Source organism: Eubalaena glacialis, chromosome 7, assembly GCF_028564815.1.
Source record: "Eubalaena glacialis isolate mEubGla1 chromosome 7, mEubGla1.1.hap2.+ XY, whole genome shotgun sequence".
NCBI classification, from domain to species: Eukaryota; Metazoa; Chordata; class Mammalia; order Artiodactyla; family Balaenidae; genus Eubalaena; species Eubalaena glacialis.
This window is the reverse complement of record NC_083722.1, coordinates 3,689,194-3,714,274: the sequence shown is the minus strand read 5'-3', so window position 1 is coordinate 3,714,274 and position 25,081 is coordinate 3,689,194. Positions and strand designations below refer to the sequence as shown.

General features: G+C 43.6%; 1 protein-coding gene and 1 pseudogene across 4 annotated transcripts in view; one reads left to right on the top strand and one right to left on the bottom strand.

The window, feature by feature from the left end:
* Nucleotides 1-25,081, bottom strand: part of FARS2 (phenylalanyl-tRNA synthetase 2, mitochondrial) — a 453,696-nt gene that overhangs the window by 399,865 nt on the left and 28,750 nt on the right. The window lies entirely within an intron of this gene.
* LOC133094922 (large ribosomal subunit protein mL48-like) lies at nt 7,137-17,244 on the top strand (annotated as a pseudogene).

The window sequence follows — 25,081 nt, the reverse complement described above, 5'->3', positions numbered from 1 at the left end:
TAGAAAAAATTCAAAACAGTGCCTTCCTTTGGAGGGTGGAGGTGGAGATTAATCTTTGAAAGGAGCATGAGGAAGCTTTTTGGGGCATTCGTAGTGTTTTGCATCTTGATAGGGAGTTTGAATTACACAGGTGTATTCATCTGTCAGAACTCAATGAATGAATGGTATACTTAAGACCTGTGCATTTCACTGTATGTAAATTTTACCTTAAAAAGAGGATTGTGCTAACTATATGCATCTAAGGAAAGTCTGCAACTTACTTTGAAATCTATCACACCAAAAAAGATGTGCTGTTGGATGGACAGAGGGACAGACAAATGATTATGTGGCAACGTGAGTGTTATTAACAGGTTAATGGTAAGAATCCAGGTGATGGCTATTCAGCAGTTCCTTGTAAAAATTTTTCCAATTGTACTGTATGCTTGAAATTTTTCAAAATGAAATGAAATAGTGAGAAAAAAGTAAAAATGGGATTAGATCAAGAATACAATGGTGCACACAAGAGTATGGGTCTAGTTTTCAAATCCTATGGCTCTATGGAAGAGGCTCGGGGTGAAAATTCAGGAAAGTGGGGTGCAGGCCCTAATGACACCACAGCATTTACTTTTATATATCTTATAAACTGGCATTTCGTGCAAAATAGTTCTAAGGACTCCAACGATGTAAAGAAACACACACACACAAACAGAAAATCATTGCTGGGGGCGGTGATTAATTTTATCCGCACAAGCACCGTGAGCCTGAGTGAGTAACAGAGTACCATTATCTTTTTCAGGAACGCCTGAGTAGAGTATGCACAGTGGTGCCTCCTCTGTACACTCATAGAAGTGAACACTGGACAGGACACTGAAGATCACTCTCCAGATGAGAAGCGTGGGTCCAGCTGGGGGAGAGGCTTCAGGTGATGGGTCATCCCCAGAGCCAGCAGGAGGCGGACCAGCCCAGGGGCTGCCGGTCCACGGCGCACTCTTCCACATGGCCACGTCCTGCCACCATCCCAACACCTTCCAGAGTCTTTAATGAGATGTCCTAGTTACTTTGGTGACAAGGTATTTGAAAAATGAGGTCTGAGCTTCATATGACAGAATGCTTCAGCCACAGAAGCACATTTTCTGCGTAGCCGCCTGTGAAGGATGATCGGCCTGTTTTCTGATTTTGACGTTTATTTCAAATTCAGATTCTACTGTATGACCTCATATGAGCTATGCAGATAATTAATATAAATGTGAAAATCTCAGGGTGAAGTGGGAGAACGGAGGAAAAGAAACATTCTTAAAGTTCAAGCCACTTTCCGGTGCCACTTTACAGCATTTAATTGTCTGCTCGTCTCAAACACAAAATTCAAACACTAAGCTGAAATTCCTCTCCTCTCTGAATCTCTAGCACCTGCTCTGAACGAGGAACACGGGAACCTCGTCTCCACCCGCGTGTCTGAGAAGCTGCGGGCACACTGCTAACGAAAGGAACCCGGGCGTGGACCTTCCGGAGTACAGGAGCCAACAGGCCTCCCGACTGGAGGGGAGGAGCCGCCCCTGACAGACATGCTCCCGGAAACTAGCAGTTTTACAGTCTCCGCAGTCCTGGGTCTTTCTGATATCTTTCAAATATCAAAATAGCAGCTTGCCTTAAAGAGTTTTCACCTTTACAGCAGATCGAAGGAAAACATCTCTGAAGGCTGCTTACTGTTTTACTGACACCTCTTGCAAAAGGTCTGGTGGGAGAACAGATGAATAATAAAAAGAATAATCACAGTGACATTATGATGACTATTACTTCTTGAGTCACTAACGGGGCACTGCGCAGATATCACCTCAACTAGTCACCAGCACAATTCAAGAAGGACATCTTGTAGGAAAGGAAAATGAGGCTCTCCACAGGAAAAAGGCGTCCTGGCGAGAGTGAGAAGCCCAGGTCTAACTCCAGAGCCACAGTCTTCCCGTGACTTGGAGAATGGATGAACTTCCACCGTCAGACCAAGACCAGCCTCACCGCACTGCTTCCGGCAGGTGGAGCAGAGTTTACCCTTTGGTGCAACACGCCCCGGACGCAGATGCAGGCTGCGGGGAGACGCGCGGCCTCCTGGGCGGTCACCCTAAACCCAGGCTCCTCCTTAGGCCACCAGCTCACAGCCGACGCCGGGCCCTCCAGCCCAGCAGACAGCGAGGCGGAGCGCGCTCCAGAGGGCACCACGGGCTGCTCGAGACACGAGGGAAGGCCGGGCGGCCGCCCTGAACAGAGGAGGAGGTCTGTCACCCACCCGGAGGCTCTCCTTCCAGGCCCCGCTCTGTCACAAATCCCTGCCGTCGCTCCTCCAAGCCAGCGACGTCTCCTGCGCCCTTTACTGCCTGGATCTCCGGTGCCCTCCCCAGGGCAGCGGGGAGCGAGGTCTGTGCCTGCAACCTCAGCCAGGCCCCACGGGGAGCAGAGGCGGTGGCCTTGCAGAATCACGACCGCAGACGCAGATGAACTGAGACGCAGTGGCTTCTGTGACACTGGCTCCGGACAGGGTCCATGACCAGCACCCTGCACACGAGCTCGCCCCTCCCTAGGCACCGACCTGCCTCTCTCTACCTGCCAACACCCTCAGCACCTGCAGGCCCTCATGGTCAACAGGCCTGCCATCTTTCTAGATGGTTCTTTCCCACTTTAATTTCTATTTCCCTGCTTGGTCCTCTTTATTTTTACATTTTACCATAAATTTATATTCTTGTTGTAAGCTACCTTCAATTATTTGAGTTAAGAGAAAGGCAGAACATAAACAATAATAACTACCAGTTTCTTATCTGTACTGGGCTGGGAAAAAGAAAAGGGATAAATAAAATAAACTTGGTTTTTTAAATTTTTTCTTTTATTATATTTATGTAAGAATACTCAATTTCTGTGTAAGGACCTGAATGGCCCAAGTAGAATCACAGTATCACATTGGAAAGAACCTTAAAGATCGTAACGACCAGCTTGGTCATCTTGCAGAAGAGAAAACTGAGACCCAGAAAAGATTCAGCTTAACAGAGATCACGACGTTCTTGACGGGCACTCCAGCACTTTACAGCATGACTTTCAGGCAACCAGCACTGTCAAACATTAAAAAGGGACATGCTCAAACCACCTTTCCTGAGCCTCCCCGAGATTTCCATGCATCAGCTGATGGACACACATATCCCACTACTTCATCACAGTAAAGCACAGCAAGCAACAGTTCCATGTTGCCAAGCAACATTTATTTGTGCAATTATTTAAATATTGCATCATATTTACTAATATTTGCTTCTAAAAATGAGCGGAGATGGAAAACTGTAAGTGCTGCTACAATGCAACTGAGACAAAGATGGACATAATAAGTGTATAAAAGTGATGCCTCACGGTCAACTGGACAGTTATAGGACATAAACTGATTAACTCAGCATGCAAAGGTAAGAGGGAAAAAAGTAAAGAATCCCAGATACCAAGACCACAATATCTAAAGGTTGTCCAGGCGATTAGGGAAAGTGATAGAAAACTTAAAGAAGATCACAGAAATATGACATGAAAACTGGCATCAGAAGAACATTCCAGGGCTTCCCTGGTGGCTCAGTGGTTAAGAATCTGCCTGCCAATTTAGGGGACATGGGTTCGAGCCCTGGTCCGGGAAGATCCCACATGCCGCAGAGCAACTAAGCCCATGCGCCACAACTACTGAGCCTGTGCTCTAGAGCCCACGAGCCACAACTACTGAGCCCGTGTGCCACAACTACTGAAGCCCGTGCGCCTACAGCCAGTGCTCCGCAACAAGAGAAGCCACGGCGATGAGAAGCCACGCACGGCAACAAAGAGTAGCCCCCGCTCGCCGCAACTAGAGAAAGCCCGCGCGCAGCAATGAAAACCCCATGCAACCAAAAATTAAAAAAAAAAAAACAAAAGAACATTCCAGTTACTCAAATACAGAGAAGGAAACCATGGGTCTGTTCACTAGGTGTACAAACAGCTTACTACAGAAGCATTTATCAAGAAAGGGTAGCCAGTTCCTTGAAAAAAAAAAAAAAGACAGCATCAAACTCTACATCACTAGTTTGTGCTTTACCCCTTACAAAACTAGCACTGATCACTCCTTACTTCCAACAGTATCAACAATCTAGTCTACTGATTATAGGCAGTACTATTACTGACAGAAGCAAAATTTGAGCTACAAAATTACCAATATGTCCATTAAAACAATTATCCATAGAAGTTGGATTTTAGTTTAGAACCACTGAAATCATTATTTTTTAACTCTGAATTTCGCTTTCCCAGTATCACCAAGCTTTCACCTAGAAAAATAAAAAGAATATATAGTAATCTATTTAAAAATCTGCTTTAAATAAGTTTTCAAGGCTTCTATTTTAACAAGTTTTCCCTAAAGTTGTACTTATTCTACCAAAAATAGGAACAGATACCACTGATTCAAAACAAGGAAATGTGTTGATTTCCAAAAACCTTTCTACACAATGAAAGGTAACCTGCAGTCTCTAGGTGACTTACAAAATCATTTCTAACAGAGAACAGGTACTTTACAAGCGATCATTTTTTTTTAATTTTAGGACTTTAGCCCATAAAAGCACATAAGACACAAAGTAATAGAGCCTGACTACCAGAAGGAAGAAACCATAGTATTATTGGCTACAACACAACTGTCTATCTAGAAAGCTCAAATGAGTTGACTGATAACTATTAGAACAAATAATAGTTTGGTGAAGGGAGTGAATTTTAAAATTTTAGAAATCAATAGCATTTTTCAATCCCAACAATAACCAACAGGAAATAAATCTATCTGGAAAAAAACATCTTCTATAATAACAAATATAGAGAGGGGCCTGTTTGAAGCAAATTACCAAAATTTACAAAGAACCATGAAAGAAGAGCAGAATAAATAGAGATATGCCTTGTATGTATGAAAGATTGAATGTATAAAATGCCAGCTCCACTCAAATTATTTTAATGTAATTCCCAATAGAAATTTCTACAGGGGGAGGGGGATGGTTAGGAGAAAGACTTTAAAAATAATTCCCAAGTTCATTTGAAAAATTAAACAAGTGACAGAAGCTAGGAATTTTTGAAAAATAAGAAGAAGAAAACAACAATAATGAAAACTGGCACAAAAACTGACAGAGCAAATAGACTCTGAGATATTTTAAAACTTAATATATATTCTCATTAACCAATGTATCAATAGAAATAGCATATATAAGAAATAGTGTTAACAAATTGACTAAGTAGTTGGGATAAAAATGATCTGATCTTCACTTCATCCCATGTGCCAAAATAGACTGTAGAGAGTTCTATTATGTTTAAAAAGAATTAAAAAAAAAAAAAGAACTGTTTTTAAAAAACGGAAGAAATACTGGTAATTTTTCAACTGATCTGGGGTTAGGAATGACTGTTAAACAAGTAAATAAAATAAACGAAAGATAAATATATTTGACCCCATGAAAATGTAAGACTTTTGATGTTTACAAATATCAAAAAATTTGAAAGGTTAAAAAACAATTGGGAAACATTTCTGCACTGAATGATAGAGTCAGCCACTGTTTACTTGAGCTCTGGTACAGAATATCAGCTCTTTGAAATGCTGATGGTTTTTCCGCATCTGACACCATATAAATAGCTCTTCGCATCATTTTAAATACAGATCTGGGAAACACAAGCATATATTTTATTTCAAAAACAAATCTGGGCTTTTGAAAATAGTTTATTTGCCCATAGATTTATGAGATGTCATACACGCGAAGAAATATCTTTGGTTTGAGAAACACTTTGAAAAGACTCCCAGCTTCCAGTTACATGGGTATGAAATAAAGTCTCTGAGACTTTTAAAAACCATCAACTGCCACGTCTTTGTTCTTTCAGAGAAAAAGCGCATCTTATTTTATCAGTATATCTCGAGAATGATATATTTAGAACTAAGATATCTTTCCTCCACTGTGAGCTTTCTTACCAAACAACCTTACCTTTTGGGTTGTTTTAATCCCAAAGGAAATAGCATCTGATAAATAAAGTCGACTGAAAAAAAAATACACAACGTGAGAGCTGTGAGTTAAGTTTCCTTTGGGGCAAAGTGAGGACTCTAGCCCAGGAGACAGCCTCTCAGAGAGCTCTGAGGAACTGCTCCGAAGAGGTGAGGGGGGAAGTCAGGATACGTGTGATTTTGGTGAAGCGGGTACGTGCAGTTGGGCACAGTTTGGCAGAAGGCTGCTGCTGGTCACGAGGAGCACATGTTTCCGTTAGTGATGATAGTGCTTTTCTAGATACGAAGAGGTGCGAGAATTGGGCTCATAAAGTCTTCTCCTGGAAAGATCTAACTCTCTGAAGGCCTGTTCTGCCAGTTTCCCCAGAGCACAGAGGGCCTCATTCCTGATCTCCGCCCTGAACTCCTTTCAGGGGGCGATGAAGGTCAGCGACTGTAGTGGCCAGTGACTTCATTCTTATAGAACCAGATGGTGAGTGACAATTTTTAGTTGACAATAAAAAGAAAACATGATAGGGAAAAAACGTTGAAAATTAATGGTTCAACTACATTTACGCCTCTGTAATTTTTTCATATTAAGTCTCACGAGAGCTCTGTGCTGAAGCAGCAGGCCCACTGCTTCTCTAGATCTGCTCTAGGACACTCAGCAAGCGGGGACAGCACCTCTGAGCTCAGCACAGTCCGAACCATAAAACCTCCTGTCTCTCTCTTCTCTGCAAAAGGCAAAACACCTGTCCCAAAGGTATGAAAAGAATGGAGCTAAATGCCTAGGCAACCTCTGGTGACTACACTCACTGTATTTAAAAGTACCACCACTTACTATTCGACAACGGGAATAAATAAAAATGAGTCTGTGTTTACATAACAAATGTTAAATTTTTTTACCTTCTACTTTGTTAAATATTATATTTGCTTTGATGACTGGTCACCCAATTTCTCCATAAACTTAAATCTCTGGTAGTAATAGTGAAAAACTAATTCATGACAGTTCTACACACCCAATGTAATTGTATGTCACCTAAAAGCATTGCTAAAATATTAAAGAAAAATGATGTACATCACAATTTCTAATTGCTCAGGAACATGTTGATTTTCACCTCAGAATATTTGTTCAGAAGAAGCAGGATTGGTTTTCGGACACCCAGGGGTCGCAGCTGCTTGGGCCGATCTTCAGCTGGCACAGTTACAGGCCGCGCAGCAGCAAAGGATGAATGGAGCTCTGGGAAAGGCGCTGTGTCTGAGGAATGACACCGTTTTTAAGTAAGCCTTTTCCCTCTTGAGGTTCGGAACTTCAAGAGAGAATCCCCTCTGTTCTGCAGGTGGCATTCTGCTGAGCACCATTCGGCACTACAGGTCACAGCCCACGCGTGGCACTGGAAGGTACCAGCACCTACTTAAAGCACAAGAGCCCAAGAAGAAGAGGGGAAAAGTGGAAGTGAGATCCATTAATTTGGGGACAGATTATGAATATGGGGTTTTAAACATTCACCTGACTGCATATGATATGGCCCTGGCAGAGAGTTATGCCCAATATGTTCACAACCTCTGCAACCATCTCTCCATTAAAGTCGAGGAAAGTTATGCGAGGCCCACCAAAACCATGGCAGTGTTGCAGTTGCAGAACCAAGGCAGCAAAATGCTCCTGGACTCAGCTCTTACCACCCATGGGCGAGCGGTTCAGATCAGCGGTTTGAGCGATACATTGCAGAGATTTTCTGGGAAATAACCCAAAGCAATCTTCCTGAAGGAGTCAAACTGTCAGTGAGGGAGCACACTGAAGGAGACTTCAAGGGAAGGTTCCAAGCCCAGCCAGAACTGGAAGAACTGCTACCCACGCTGAACCAACGCACTGCAGACCCTTTCGTGCCAGCACTGGTGATACTGAGTGCCCAGGGGAAGAGCTTCCCAGGTGGCCAAAGTCAAGCAGGAGACCCTGACCCTCAGTATCGTAAGTACCCACCTCCACAGCCAGGAGTGCCTCTTCTCCTCTGTGGAGGAGTGCTTGCCAATTGTCACCACTTTCCTTTGAGCCAGCACTAGGTATCTTCCATCTAATAAAAATCTGCTGATGATGGACGTGTGTGTGTATGAGAGAAGTCACTCCATGCTGGTGAGTATCTTTAACTGAGGGATTCAGTTTCTCTTTGCCTGGTGCTTTAGCACATAAGCATGTTCCCGTCCAGTATTTCTCCAATCAGAGTGAACGCATCCTTTAAACCAACCCGGCATGGAGTTCCTTTAGTGAAGGAGACAATCATAACATAAGTAAACTCTCTGTGGATAGAAGGCATAGGGAGGGAGATTTTGTATATGAAAAAACCCTCCAGATAGGATCAGGATCTGTCCATAAGTGAAAAAAAAGTACCTTGTGGGGTAGTGAGTGACCTGTCATAAGTATGCAGGTAGATGTTACATAACTGCAAATTAGGGTTGCCTGGAATGAGTTTAAGCAAAGAATTAAAGGTTGATCTTGGTCACATGTCAGAAAACCACTACTTGTGAGCCAAATCCCATCAACTGCCTATTTGCTTTTAAAAAATAATTTATGGGGACTTCCCTGGTGGCGCCGTGGTTAAGAATCCACCTGCCAATGCAGGGGACATGGGTTCGAGCCCTGGTCCAGGAAGATCCCACATGCCGCGGAGCAACTAAGCCCGTGCGCCACAACTACTGAGCCTGTGCTCTAGAGCCCGCGAGCCACAACTACTGAAGCTCATGCACCTAGAGCCCGTGCTCAGCAACAAGAGAAGCCACCGTAATAAGCCCGCGCACCACAACGAAGAGTAGCCCCCGCTCGCAGCAACTAGAGAGAGCCCGCGCACAGCAACGAAAACCCAACGCAGCCAAAAATAAATAAATAATTTAAAAAATAATAATAATAATTTATTGAGGTGAAATTCATATGTCACAAAACGAACCATTTTAAAGTGAATAATTCGGTGGTATTTAATGCATTTGCAGTGTTGTGCAACCTCTATCCAGTTCCAAAACCCCATTGCCTGTTTTTGTAAATAAAGGTTTATTGGAACAGAAAAAAAAAAAAGAAGCAGGGTTTGAAATTGTTTCTATCTGAATGACATATGTGCATTTAATTAAATCAATTCTAGATTTTTAATACTGGTCAAAAAAAATAACATCAATACCTAACTGTGGGACACAAAGATTAAAAACACATCTATTAATAGTCTTATGAATACAGCCCATCAAACCAGAAAGCTGCAACACTCTGCAGAAGAAACATGGACACAAAGCACTGCACGTGGTCTCCCTGCGGGTCACCCGTGGATCTCTCCCTCCTTGTTATTCCCACTTCCCTTGGCCACGGTTCCCAGGAGAACACCTGTTCCTCTCTCTGGCCTTGGTCCTCACAAAGGATCAGATGGGGCAGAACTGAAATGGACAAGGAATTTGCAAACGTGTGAGTCACTGACAGCAGTAAAGACCCGAGATGAGGACGCTGAATTGGAAGCAGGAATTCCTGACAACCACACCTGACAGCCACACGTGCTGGGGACTGATGCTCCCACAGGTCAAGAGGCAACAGATGGCACGTGACTGAGAAGCAGCCTTCCGTTCCAACGACTTCACAGAAATCACTAATCATGATGGAAATCATCAGAAGGAAACATCAGATCCCGACCTTAATTTATAGAGAGAAAGCCTCTTCTGGAAACAGGGTTTGCACACAGCCGGAGCTGGACGGCAGGGGACAAGGCTCCATACCCCAAGATGACACGGCTCATCTGTCAAGACTGCAAAGTTTGACTGAATAATTGCTTCTTCCCTGAGGAGATACATTAGTTTTTAATTTTTTTCTCTGATATTAAGAGATACACAATTATTTTATGTTAAAAAACAAACATGGAAATACAGAAAACAAAGAAAAACATTACTTTTTAACTTTATCTTGTAAACCAAAGCACCAGAACTATACACTATTTCACACTTCAGACCACCTCTTTAAGACAACTCAAATGCCCAGGTGAGGCAGAGATGGGGGGATGGAACATTAGCTGTTCTCTGTCACAAGGGGTTCTTCAGCGTAAAGTTCTGACACCCTCATACTACTCCACCACCATCTCTGCCATGGCCACCACTCATGCTAATTTACTGAAAACCCATTATTATATCTGGAACTATGCTAAGCTCTATATACACATTATCTCATCTACTGTTAAGTCAATAGACTTGGGAGTTTTAAGTCTGTACTACCAGACTTTTAAAAAATTAATCTAATATTTTTCATAGAAAAATCATACATAATAATAACATTCAAATGTTATGAAAGGGTAAGCAGTGAAGAACAAACTTCTACTGCCTCCTGGACCGCCGTATAAGCAAGTTTCCATGCTATACAACTGTATGCATCTATACACACACATATACCCCCCAACCCCACAGACTTAATTTTTACGCAAATGTTAGCATCTGTTCTGCACCTTATTCTTGTCAGTTAATTTACACAGAAGATACTCCATAGAAGTCCAGTAGCACATGTAGATCGACTTCATTCTTTTACATGGTGCAGAGTATTCCATCATATGAAAGCCCCACAATGTATTTAGCAACTTCCCTATTGAACATTTAAATTTTTCCAATATCTTGCTAAAATGAATAAATCTATAAACAACACCCTTGTTCACATGTTTGCATATACATAAAAGCATTTGTAGGATAAACTCCTAAAAGCTGAATTGCAAGGTCAAATGGTTTATGCATCTTAAACTTGAACAGATAGGGCCAAATGGATGTCCCCAACGAGAGTGCACTGGTTAGGAGTCCCACCAACGATGTATAAGTGTCAGGCTCCCTGCACTCTTTGTGACACCGTGCATGATCAAACTATTTTACGCCTGTATTGCCAAAGAGTTTACTAAAACGAAGTCACATGAAATACTTTGTAAGGAGCTTTTTTTTTTTAAGTCCTACTTTGTGTAAAATACTGTTCAAATCACCATCCATGACATCAAAGAGTTTAAAATATATGAAGCTAGAGCTCCGCAGTATTCACAGTGACACAGAGAAATACATTTATAAAGGAGCGTATGATTAACTAGAGGACAGCCAGAGAGTCCCACCGAGGTGCGGGAGGAGGAGGAGCCAACGCAGAGAATGATGGCGGACGCATCTACGGGAGAGGTGAGGCCCCGAGTGGATAGTCAGGGATGGATGCGTTAAGTCTAGAGAGCCAGAAAGGATCAGGGAAGACACAGCAGACGGTGCACAGACCAGATGAGCGAAGGCAGAGTTCAAAGTCACAACAGACGCTTAGGTGGTGTGCTGCTGGTCTGATAGCTCGCTGGGCATGGCTCAAAATGCCAAGCGGCCAGACAAGTGAAGCAAAACGGCCGCCAAACAGCACGGTTTCACAAGTAACAGCTGCCAATAAAAATGTCTAAAAATCAATTATAAGCAGACACCAGCAATTCAGAAAGGCACCCTCCTCCGCTCTAGATGATTATATCCTTGAAAAAAGGCTCAAAACCTAGCAAGGCAGAACTCTCCTCACACATTTTCTAGACTCACTCTAGGACCCTCTTGAAAACATCTACTTAATATGATCGTGTTGCTCAAAACAAGTAGATCGAAAGCAACACTACAACTTCCCCACTTTGTGTTCTATAATCTTCTGATAACTGCAATTCAGTCTGATAACTGCAATTGCAGTCGGAGACAGCAGCAAACACCAACAAAAACAAGAGCTTTGAAAGAAAAAGTCCTGGGTTCAAATTCTAAACCTGTCTTAACTAGCAAGTCATTTAATCTCTTGAAACCACAATGTTGTCATATGCAAAATGGTTATAAACGCTATGCAGACAAAGTGAGATAACATTATATAGACATATAAATATATCAGTATGTATACACATGGCATCTAATAGGGTGCCTGGCACACAATGGGTGAGTTCTATGCACAAATTTCTTTCTTCTCCCTTCCGACCTGTTTCAAGTAAAATCAAAATACATAGCACATCACTTAAATATTGACTCTTCCCAAGCACATGGTTTAGTTTTCTTTAATTTCACTGACAGAATTCCATCAAAACAGAACAAAAAGGTACTTGGTGAAAGAAAATGCCTAGACAATTAAAAAAGTAGAATGGTACATTTTACAAGTTACTAATACCAAAAAAAAAACAAAAAACAACAACAAAAAAACCCCAGGTATTTTGGATTAAATTTTAAAAATCATATCAGAAACTCAATGTTAGTATAGCATTCTTGATTTGGCCTATAAACCTGAGAACTGAGTCATCTCAGAATTATTCACTTTGCCGAATAAAAGCAAATCTAATATCTGCTCTCCTATATTCCTTACTACTGAACCACTGTGGCTGTAATCCCTTGTCCTCGTTGGAACCATCTTCCCCTGTGAGCACTGACACCCCCTTGCCCTTCACACTTTATCACTATGAGCTCAGGCACGCTCTCACAGGCAGAACACTGATAAATGGTGTTGAAACCACGTAAGACTGCCTTTGTTTGCATTTCCTCTCTGACCCTAAAGCATCTTATACCCAATGTAACACAGGTGCGTGCCCTTCAGGTGCACGGAAGTAAGGTTCTCTGAGAGAGCATGCTTTTAGATAAAGCACTGTTGAGTTAATCTGAGTAGCTCAGCTACTTTAGGTACACCATCAATCATCAAAACCAGCCAGAAACTGCTAGAGTAGCATCTTCCAAACTTCACATAAATAAATCTGCAGGTTTTCTAACATTCCACGCTTTCAATTAGCCTTTCTATGCTCTGCTCATTTCTGTTTTATAACCATATACTTCTTCCCATTGATTCTTAGCACTTCATATATTGGCAGGAAACCACTGCCAACCTGGTATAATGTCATGCATTTATGCAGTGCTTTTAATTGAGTCACTTTGGAACCTCCTTAGCATTCCGATGAGGACAATGTGTCACCTTTCTTGAGGTGGAGGCAGCTTAGTTTTCTGTGCATTTCTGGTGTCCGCCCAGGGCTCTCCACATAGTAGGTGCCCAGGGTCCGTCAGTCACCAGAGTGACGCAGTCCTGGGTTTGATTCCTGGCTCCAGTACTTTGCAAACCTAACCTGGAGCCTGACAAATCATGTTACCTCTCAGGACTTGAGTTTCTTGTCTGAAAAATGGGGGTGAAGAATACCCATTTCACAGTTTCTGTGAAAACTAAATGAAATAATGTATTTAAAGTCATTTGCCGAATAGCTGGCTCATAAGGTCTGAAGAAATTGTACATGATTTTCACTGAACCACACATACATCCTCACACAAGTTCTGAGACCACAAATTACACTGGTAACAGTGGACAATGGGTTCAGAGTAATGCCCCCTTTAAGACCAGGAACAGGGGTAGAACCTGCCCTGAGAAGCAGCCAATGTTACCTGATATTCGCCTGGACCACAGGGAATATTCCCCACACCTTGTTGTGTGGTCCATTTCTGTCCATATTGATCTCACACTTCCTTTAGACCCAACCCTACTGTGACCCAGTAACAACCAACGTGGGGGTGGGGCAGCTAACCCCCAGCTCTCCCTTACATACGTCCTTGTATCTGACCTTCCACTCCTGGTCCTAAGATGCCAAAGTATCATAGAGATGAACGTCCGTCAAGTTAACCTTCAGGGTCAGATAAGAGGAAATCCCAGCCACCAGGACAGCACTATTTTTTGAGCCCTTTTCTGTGATCAGTGAATCCTAAGGAGTAAAACAGGTACAGCAGGGCAGGCTGGACATGGTGAAAGCAGAGACATTTAAACGCTCCCAGAAGATGTGAAACATGGGCTCCAGTTAATCTCTCATTCTGAGTATCTACGTACAAAGCACTTTAAGACTACAACTCATCCGTCTAATAAACACACTTTGAAAGAGGAGACATTAAAATGCAGACCACCACGATTAATTCAACTAAACAATACGAGAGAAAATTAAATCTTTTATCCAAAGATGGCTGACTGAGGTAGATACCTGAAAACTTCAGAGTTTATAAGAAATGATGGTCCCAAAAATATTCGACAGTCTTTAATAAGATGATCAGCGAATAGTACTGACCTAATAATGCTAACATCTGTACAGTCTTTTAGAAGTCACAACGTACATATGTTCACATGCTCACACGTTCTTACTATTCAAATCTAACGACCCCATCAGAGTTAATGAATGAAGATATCTCTGGCGGAGCCTGGAGGCATAATCCAAAGAGGTCTGTTAATGAACATGAGATTTCTTTGATGCCACGTTTCTGATTTTTTTTCTAATCCACAGTATCCCTGTACTTGTTGTAATCATGCCTGCATGATGAAACCTCCATAATAATCTCTAAATTATGGGGTTCGGAGCGCATACCGGTGGTGAGCACATCGCAGTGCTGGGAGGGTGGAGAGGTCCCGCTCTCCCACCCTGCCCCCTTTCCACACATTCTCCTATGCAGCTCTTCCATTTGGCTGTTCCTGAGTTATACCTTTCATCATAAACCCGTAATACTGAGTAAAGCACTTTCTGAGTTCTGTGAGCCAACCTAGCAAATCGTTGAACCTGAGGAGGGGGTTATGGAAACCAAAGATTTACAGCTGGTTGGTGAAAGGTACAGGTGGAGACCCAGATAGCGACAAGCATCTGAAGGAGGGGAAGTCTGGTGGGACTGAGCCCTTCACCTGCAGGGTTTGAGCTAACGCCGGGTTGTCAGTACAGAATTTAACTTAATTGTAGGACACCCAGCTGGTGTCCAGAAATTTGGAAGAAAAAAATGTATTTGGTATCACAAACGTTATGACTAAAAACAGCTCACAAGCACCTCAACCATGGCAGGACAGCAATTATAGTCAATTTAGAGACACAGGTGAGTTCATTCTAGACGTTCATAATTTTGGAACATCACTCTAATGTTGGGAGAAATTGAATAAGGTAGAGTACATGACTGACTTTGGAAATCGGCATCCTACAGAAACTTAAACATATTGTACCAGCGGGTCTACTTCAAATTGCGAAAGAGTTACCGTCTATCAACTTGTTTATGAGTTGGTTGGCCAGGACAGCCCTGTGCAGATGTTCATGATTTGTTGGAAGGAAATGAAAAGCGTTCCTTCTGACAATATGTCAGGGCCCCTGCTCTAGAATCTGTGATCGTTACGTCCAGAATAAACGTCGTTTCAGTCACCAGCACAGCAACTTGGGCTTCCCCTGGGGCTAAGTGTAAGCCCTGGATGCAGTGAGTTAGAGCTCAGAGGGACTGGGCCCAGTAAGCTCCCCACTGATGGTCACGTGACATAAATAATACCGTACTTAGCAATCCTGGACGAAGGTAACCATCATGTCAAAAAAGCATGTGCATCTTCTAAGTTGTCATAATACTTAAAAAAGCATACCTATGATAAGAAAGAAGTCACACTTCCAGTTCCTCCCTGACACTGAGTATTGTTTTTTCATCTCTGCCAATCTGATGCTTTAAAATGTATGCTTTTATATTCATTTCACTGACTACTAGTGATGTTTATAATGTCTTCATATATTTATTAAACTTTGGACTTCTTTTTTTAAACTGGCAATTCTTGACATTTTACTACTAGAGCGATGATTGTTTTATAACTAATTCATCCGTCACATATACTGCACGTATTAGAAATATTTGGTCATCTGCCTTTCATCTTTCTCATGGTGCTTAATAAGGAAAATATTTTGGAATTTTTGAAATATTTTATCACAAAGCATAAATCGTGATAGGCACCTTCCTAAACAAGTGGACATTTTTTTTCCATAGGTAACCTGAAAATGTATGCAAAATAGTTCTGACACTCGTTTTCTAGAACCTGTTGCCTGAGCTGTAGGAGGTCGCGTGCCCTACGATGAACAAACAGAAACGCCTGTGGCCCCTGCTCTTCAGCAACTGAGTGATCCTCGTGCTCCTGAAGCGCGCAGGGAGGACACAGCTGGACGCAGCCCCCGTCCGGGGAGGCAGGCAGAGCGGCTGGGGTCTCGCGAGTCCCCGCCTGCCGCTGGGTGGCTCAGCAGACCCGTCAGGTGCACTTAGCATCAGGGAGCAAACTCAACAATGCATGACTCTGGCCATTTCCTTAGTTGTGATACAGAAGCTGGAAACAGAGTTGCTTCAAGTGCTCTGGCACACAGTATATGTCAGCAGTTCCTCTCCCCTTTGACAGAGGGGGAAAAATTCAAAACATGCACCAGAGCTGCCAGTTTACGAGGGGATGAGATGTCCAGAAGGACCTGATATGCTAATGTGTCTCTGAAGTAGCCAAGCAACATAGAAACATTCTTTATTAACCTAAAAGGAATAACCAAACTAAAAAGGAGTACTAAGAAAGGTGAAAGCCATTTCTGATAAATGCTCAAACTTCTCGAGCTCTGCGCCTGTGAGCTACATCGACGTTCAAGGATGCAGATGTTTGCAGTGCTGCTAACAAACGCCTTCCTGCAGCAAGACGGCTTGTCTCTCAACATGACAATCTAAGGAGGCGGGGAAGTGACAAAGGGAACACGGGATGTGTTCTCGGTGGACAGCCAGTTGACATTCCTTCCACTGAACCCGTAACCTCAGTGCACATCTTCCCAGAAATGGGACCGCATCCCAGGGGCCGCCAGCCAAGCCCGGAAAGGCAGAGGGAAGGCTGGACTCTGTCGTTCATTTCATTGAAGTGCTAGAGTAAACAGCTACATTTTCTCCAACGCTGTGTGTACAGAGTTGTTCATATATCTATGCTTTGGGTCCCGGAATGTGTGCTCTTCAGACGTTGGCAGAAGGAAATTCATTTCACCAAAATGATTCAAATGTTCCTTCACCAATATGTTCAAAAAACTTACAAGAAACAGAACAAGAACTGAGAAAGGGAAGAAATGATGGTTGAGAGGTGGGAGGATCCACATTTTCACATAATAGCAGAATGAAATTGTGACAAACACACTGATAGAAAATCATAGTCTCTTCCTCCTTGCAACTATCCCTGAAAAGAGCAGTGACTGGCAGGTAAGGGAAGAGAAAGGTGGAACAGATTATAAATTAATTGGTAGAGAGAATAAATCCCGGAGGTGAACTGTCAATCAGTTTCAAGCAGGTGAAGTGTATGTGCGTTGTCCTCGCTCTTTCATGAATACGTTTGCAGGACTGCACAGCAGGAGCTGCTGTCACTGCAGAACAAGGGGCAGCCGGGGAAAGTCCTCGGTGAGGCCAGCTTCCTACCAGCTCTTCCCTAAGGCCCAGCAGTAATGAGCCCTTCACCAAACTGGTCATTCTGCTCTGTCCGCCCAGGTAGCTGGCAGTAAACCCGAAACCCGGGTAAGATTCTGGATGACAGCTGCTTTCCACCCTAAATATTCATATCATAACAGAAACTCATCATTAAAAGTATATGACTGAGAAGTGTAACTTGCTACTTGTATAATTTGGAGTATAAGGAAAGCAGGCGCAGGTCTTTGGAGCAACTCTTAAATGATATTGGAAAAACAGCCCCATCTTCATAAGGCCAAACCTTGGTATCTCTCTTGGGCAAAGCAGGGCAATTGCAAGATGGCATGAAAGACAGGTTGTATGCAACATCATTCTGTCCATCAGAACTGTATCAGTTTAAATGACCCAGTGGATCTTTAAAATAACAGAAGTTAAAGGGGGAAAAAAAAAACCCTTTCTTGAGAGGGAAAATCTTACAGATTGGAGGAAAAACTTCTAGAATTTTTACATCTTATGACAATTAATTATATGCCCTATTCTATCTTTATGAGTATCTCATCGGAACCTCCATAGTAAATAAAGTTGTCCCTCAGTATGTGCTGGGGATTGGTTCCAGGGCCCCCACAAATATCAAAATCCAGATGCTCAAGGCCCTTATATAAAATGGTATAGTATTTGCGTTTAATCTAAGCACATCCTAACCTATACATTAAGTCAACTCTAGATTGATTTAACTAGTACTACAATCATTGATCCTATAGAACTACAAATTTAGTCAATCGTTTCAAGTTGCCTAGTCATCATTATTTTTATGGGAGACTAAGTCACACATTGGACAATGCAAAGCCAATAATCTCGTACAATAGGCAGAATACAAGGAATACAACTAATGACAGTAATAAGGTCATAAGTAAGTACTTAAGCTAAGAACTTCCATTAGGTTCAGCCCAGTATATCCCCAGGTCAACTGACCCAGCCTGTTCTATACCAATTGTTATCTTTAAGGGAAATGATACTTTGCATTGTACATAAAGTTCACCAAAGATATGTCCAAGTACAAGGCATGGATCATCGTGACCCCATACAGGACTGAGAAACGAATGTTATCTTCTGAGGAGTTACATGGCTGGCACCAGGAGAAGAAAAATTATCTTTATGGCTGAGCAGGCATTTCTGCCATTGGGGTGGGGGTCTGGTTGATGCACACTGCAGACGCGCGAGGCGCACCAGAGGGGAGGGAGGAGGCCCAAACGACGGGCAGAGAAAAAAAAACTGTTTAAATTTTTCTTGTCGTGCCTTAAAACATGAATTATTTTACCAGATCATTTTCAATTAAATTTATATCTACTTACATGATTATTTGATGGACATTTGTCTGACCCACCAGACTGTAAACCTTTTTGTTTGTTTTGGTCACTATTATATCCTAATTCCATAGCAGTACCTGAACTATACCTGTGTTGGGAAGGAAGAAATTTCCTCTACCCTTCTAGGTTCTTCTGGCTGGTCTAAGAATTAAATTGACATGAAACAGATTAACAGGAAAAAATAAAAAGTTTAAGAACATGTAACATGGGGGAGATCCAGGAAACCTGAGTAACTCACCAAAATGGCTGAAGCGCTCAGCTTAAATGCCATCTTCAGCTAAAGACAAAAGAGGATGTCAGGGGTAGTGGTTTGGGGTGTCAAAGGGGAGAAAGGCAATTGACATGGAGACAGAAAAGCACTGTTTGGTAAATAAATGTTTGTTGGGACATGCACAGACAAAGGGACACAGAGGGGACTCGAATCTCTTGCCTTTTCTGAACCAATTGGACCCTAGGACCTATCTATCACGTGGCATTTATTAATATCCAAGCACCTTGTGTCCTACAGAACATCTATGGAAAGCACTGAGTTCGTGCATCCGAAATCTTCTCAGTTAACGTCTATATTCTGGGCAACCCAGGAAGGCAGGTGGAGCGTGCTGTGTACCTCTGCTGGACCCCAGCAGCCCAGAACTTACCTCCACCTACCTTTCCAAGTGAACATAATACTGTTTTCACCATGCACACAGCTCACTGCTAAATGCACTCCTGACACATACATTCTGCTCTGTCAGGGCCAGGTCTCCGAAGATCCCTGCTACCCCGTCCTTCCTCAGCCAGCTCACTTCCACCCACCCATCCACTCAATCCTCACTTCCTTTAGGACGCCTCACCTTCCCTCCACTCCCCGCAACCTCCCAAATCCCCAGGCTGGGTTCAGGGCCCAGCCTCTATACTTATCTGCACCATTCACCAACTAAAAGTAAAGAGACGCTTCTTTATTACTTGCTGGGTGCTGGGCACGTAATAAATACTTGTGAATGAATCTCCAACTAATTACTGCTCCTGGAGGACAAGCAGTATATTTTATCAGCTTTCTAGCTCTAGCACCATCCAAGCACATAGTAGCTGCCCAATAAATACATTTGTTTATCAAATATTTATTATCCATATTTACATACCCAGCTCCTAATATTCCCTCAGGAGTCAAAATATTAATGACTTGGATAAATTAATTTGTACAAAATAGAAAAGGATTGGCCAGGGGAAAGGGGCTCTTCCAATTTAACAAGTGACTTTTGAATAGACAGCTCAGGCCTAAGGCATCACTCCACGTCCGCTCTCCAGCTCGTAAGGAGCGGAGAGGAGCAGGGAGGCTGCCCTGAGCCACCGCCCTCCTGTGAGGTCTGGATCAGGCTCCTCCTAACGCTGTGACTCCTGGGACGCTAGTGCGCCCCAGGCCTGCAGGACACTGTCCCCTGAGCTGAACAGGGCTCCATCACGCTCAGCGATTCCAGCACTCTGGACAGCTCCATTTTCCTTTCAGGTTTTCAGGTAGAATTTGTGCTCGGGACCCCGCCCTGCTTGTGCACAGAAGGACTCAGGGGACTGCAGACAAGGTCATTCACAAGGGACTCTGCAAAGTGCTGCCCACCGTGGCTGGCTGTCTCATCTCTCCCACGACCAGACTGTCCACTCGAGAGACACAGTGGCACCAACCAGAGGCCACAGCCCTGAGCCCGGGAGGCTGTGGAGCCCGAGGTTTAGGGCACAAGCTCACAGGCCGGGGAAGGACTGCAGCTGTGGGTGGGTCGGCTGAGGGCGGGGCTTCATGGGGACGGTGCAGCCCTCCAGCTGGGGTGTCCTGTAGCCCAGGAGCGGACAGGTGGTCATCACTTCGTCACGCTCAAGCCCATCAGTGCGTCCTGGACCGATTCCCACGTGTAGCCCAGGCACAGCACTGACTCAGTCTGCCGGGTCCTCCAGTAGTCGGGGGGTTCCAGCCCTCCTCGGGGCCCCATGTATCCATGGGTCCCTCATGATTCCCTCTAACGTGCCTCTCACTGGGGTTCAGGGTCAGGAATTGATCAAGCAGGTTTTCACTCTCTATGAACACAAAGAAAAAACAGTCGTATATTCTGCTCAATACCTGCCCACGCAGCCCTCTGAATCCCTTCCCTTAAAAGGCAGGGACTGGGTGACCACTGAGGGGCCCTGATAACTGTCTGTGGAGGAGCTCCAGGCATAACAAGGGGGATGCCACGGAAGGCATTCAGCTGGCCTCAGGACTGAATCCCAATTCTCTCACCAACTAGCTGTGGCTTTGGGCCAGGAATGTAACTTCTGTGAGTCTGTAAACAACGGGAGTCTCTAAGGTCCTTCCCAATAACATAAGTCTTGGGTCTCTGATCCTATTGGGAAAACAGTCCTTGTCATCACTGATTAGAAATACTGTAAAATTAACAGAGAATGAAGAGAAAAACAGAAAACGGATGTTTGTTTGTGTGCTGTAATAAAGAATATACCTGGAATGAAAGAGAAAAGAAGGTATTCAGCTTGCTGACGACGGTGAACGCACTGCTGAAGCCACAGTCTGCCGTCTCTCTTGTGCAGGTCAACGTCCTAAAGCAGGTTCTGTGGCTTTAGGGCCCGTGGACAACGCCCCCCGGTGGCTGCACACCAGTCCTGCCCAGCGGACACCACCTGGAGGAATCTGCCGAGGCCTCTTTCTCTTCCAGGCGGCCGTGGTCCAGCACGGAGCCGAACATCTCTCCTCCAGTGATGTACCCCATGACCAGGAAGAGCGTCTCCTGGGTCTCAATCACCTCGCACAGTTTCAGGATATTGGTGTGATTCAAGGCCTCATGCTCTGGACTTTGAGGAATAGTCTCTGCAGGCTGGAGGGGCTCTGTGGGCTCGTTAATTAAAAAGTAAAAGAATGAAGAAAAAAGGAAAAATTTTAAGGAAGAATAAGAAAAAAATAGTAGAGGAGGAAAAAATAACATACAAAATAGACAAAGAGCCGAAGAGGAAAGAAGCTAATTGCGGTTCCAAGTCGCTCAGGTCACCAACAATCAGCTTCCTGGGTTAAAGGACCAAAAACCTAGACCCAGACAGGGACTCACACAGGTACTTGAAATTTCTTAACAGTGGTTCCTGATGAGGTCATAGCAAGAAATGCGCCAGTCACAGCTGGGGATAATCCACAGCGATTTTCTCACTTTTTGGTCTCAAGAACCCTTTATTCTTTCTCTTTAAAGGGAGGAGGACTGACTGCAAAGGGTTTTCTGCTTATGTGGGTGACAGCAATCAATATTTCCCTTATTAAAAGTTAAAACATATAGGATCCTTCAGTGGCCTTTTCATTTCTAGTTTAAAAAGCTATAATAATTTGTGGCTTTTAAAGAGCTCATAATGTCTACCCAACATATTCCTTTTTTTGAAGCTCTGAGTGACTGGTCTCAAAGTGTTGCCACAATGTAACTGGCAGGACGATACTGTAAGAAAATGTTCTGTGGCATAAGACACGATAAGGTACATTACTAATGTCTATAAAGCCATAAAGCCGAGGGGAAGGTGGCTTTCATCATATTTTCATTCCTTATTTGCAGTGCTGCCCAGAGTCTTTGGAGCAGATTTCTCTCTTCCATGAGCCAGAGAACTTGCTGTGTCCGTTTCAGTTGCAGCTGTGGGTTGAGAAAGCGTCTCTTCCCTTTCTGAACCAACAATGCACTGTTCTTCGTGTCTGTATTGTTCAGCATGGGTGGGAACATGGGTGCTGGACGTGAGGACAGCATCAGGGGCGGGAACCGAGAGGCCCCTTCACTTATTCCTCCTCTCACACTCTTCCTTTCTTTATGCACATCAGAGTTTCTGACCTACATCATTTTCCTTTGCTCTGAAGAACTTCTCTTAACACTTCTAGCCAGGCAGATCTGCTGGTGACAAATTCCCTCAATTTTTGTTTGTTTGAGAAAGTCTATTCCTCCTTCACTTTTAACGGATAATTTCACTGATTCTAGGTGGGTGAGCTTTTTCTTTCTTGCATGCATGATTTGTGAAAAACCAGATGGAATTTTTATCCTTGTCCCTCTATAGGTAAGGTGTTTATTTCCTCTGGCTTTCTTCAAGATGTTCTCTTTGTCTTTGATTTTCTGCAGTTTGAATATAATAGGTCTAAGTGTAGATTTTTTGGAATTTGCCTGCATAATGTTCTCTGAGCTTCCTAGATTAGTGGTTTGATGGCTATCATCAATTTGGGGGAATTTTTCAGCCATTATTACTTCAAATATTTCTTCTTTTCCTTTCTCTTTCTTTTCCTTTCAGTATTCTCATTACACATGTATTACATCTTTTATAGTTGTCCTACAGTTCACAGGTATTCTGTTTTGGTATTTTTCATTCTTTTTTCCCTTTGCCTTTCAGTTTGAGAAATTTCTACTGATGTATCTCACTGACTGTTTCCTTGGCCCAGCTCAGTCTACTATAAGCCAAAAGGCAGTCTTCATTTCCGTAATGGTGTTTTTTATTTCTAGCATTAACTTTTGATTCTTGCCAGAGTTTCTATCTCTCTGCTTACACCCACCTGTTCTTGCATTTTGTCCACGTTTTCCATTTGAGCCCTTAGCATATTAGAGCCCAAATCATTTCTACTTTAAATGCCCAGTCCGATACCTCAAAAATCTCTGCCATATCCGACTCTGATTCTGATGCTTCACTTGCCTCTTCAAAGTGTGTTCTGCCTTTTGGTATGCTTTGTAATTTTTTTGCTGAAAGCCAGCCATGATGTATTGTGTAGAAGGAACTGAGGGAGACAGGCCTCTAGTGTTAGGTTTTATGTTTCTCTGGCTGGAGCAGGCTGGGTTTACTGTTGGCCGTGGCCGCAGGTGTCAGAGACTGAGGGGTCCTCGCCTTGTCTTCCCCACTGCCTTTGGCTTCCCCTTAAGCAGGGTCTGGGCCTTGCAGTTTTTCAGCTGTCACCCCTCGTTACGATCCAGGAGCCTGAGGCCGTAGTTGCGTGCTGGGCGCGGGAAGCCCCCTGCGGTGCTATGCTGGCTCTCAGTCTTTCCCTGAGCCTGTGCCCCTGGACTGAGACTTTCCCAGGTACAAGCTTTCCCCCGATTAGGCGAGACCAGAAGTCTAGAGGTGACTGGAAGCGGGTACATCCCGTCCCCCCAAATCACTTAGGTTCTGGTAAAGCCAAGTCCGTCACGCTTTGGTAAAACAGTTTTAATTTTGGTAAAATGAGAGCACAGAATGCTCTGGCTCTATTTCAAACTGCTGACTCTTCCCTTCCCACTGCCAGACGCAGGAGAGGGTTTTTCTGAGACTCCGGCGGGGCTCCTGGCTCGTGCCGGCCAAGCGCCCAGCCATCACCCGTTTCGGTTGAACTGTCCCTACCAGTGCTGGGGGGGCTGGGGGGAGGGGCGCTCTGCTCCCGGACCTCTGCCTCGAGGACACTGCGAGTCTCGGTGCCCACTTCTCTGTCCACTCCTCGGGGCAGCTGTTTACCGCGCGACGTCAGTTCTCTGAGGGAGCAAAGAAGAGCTGCTGACTTTCAGTCTGCTGAGCTTGTTTTCTTACTGTGAGGACAGGAGCGTGGCCTTCCAAGCTCTTTACACGTGGTCCTATCAATTCCTTTCGTCTGTTAACGTGTTGTTTTGGTAGTTTTAGAGACTCCTTTACAATGTTCAAAACTTCAAGAATCTATGTATGTTTCAAATGTTTTGCTTACAACATGTATTCGAAAGTACGATTTACACACAGGAAAAACACACTCAGAACAAACAAGTGTTTAGAGAAGGAGCTAATCCCTCCTCCCTAATGAATCTGGGAGTAGTACATCTGACATCTAAAATTCTCTCTGGCTGTTTTGATTAGAGTGATCTTTTCTTTATAAATAACTTCTAAAAGCAGATGTCAGCCAACAGGGATCTGGCTCCATCAGTCAGTTAAGGCTGCCAGTTAAGCATCTGCATAGCCACCGGCACCCCTCTCCGTAGTGATGCCCTCACAAGACGACAGAGTGAGCGCCAGTACACTGCTTTATGTCTCACGCATGACTCACCTGTTGATGCCACGCAAGGTGGCAGGAGGGAAATGACTTCACGGAAATGAAGCAGGTTCCTGTATGGTAGTTCATCACGGTCATTTGCCTCTGAACATGCATATATGACCAGCCCATCACAAAAGCATTAGGGATTCTGGTGCCCTCTGTTCCCCTTTTCTTTAAAAACCAGTCTACTCTTTAGAAATAAAGCAAACAAATTCATTTCAAAATGATATGTTGCCAACAGTAGATCCTGATGCTTTGGGAAATACATGTTTTATTGCTGGCACGTCAGTCTTCCTTTGAAAGATGGGGGAGAGATACTACTTACTGCAAACACTTAATGTGTAGGTCTTGTATTTTTCAGATGTGGGTTCTTTTTTTCAGATTGTATTATGATAATTTCTCTTTGTTCCTTTTTCTCACTCAAGTGAATTTCCCATCTCCCTCTATGATTTTTGGCTTCAAAACTCATTCATTTACCTAGGTAAATCTATAGTGAATTTCATTACATATAATGTATGACTTTAGAATCATATTTATGTCAACAGACCAAAACGTCACACACAGGGTTAG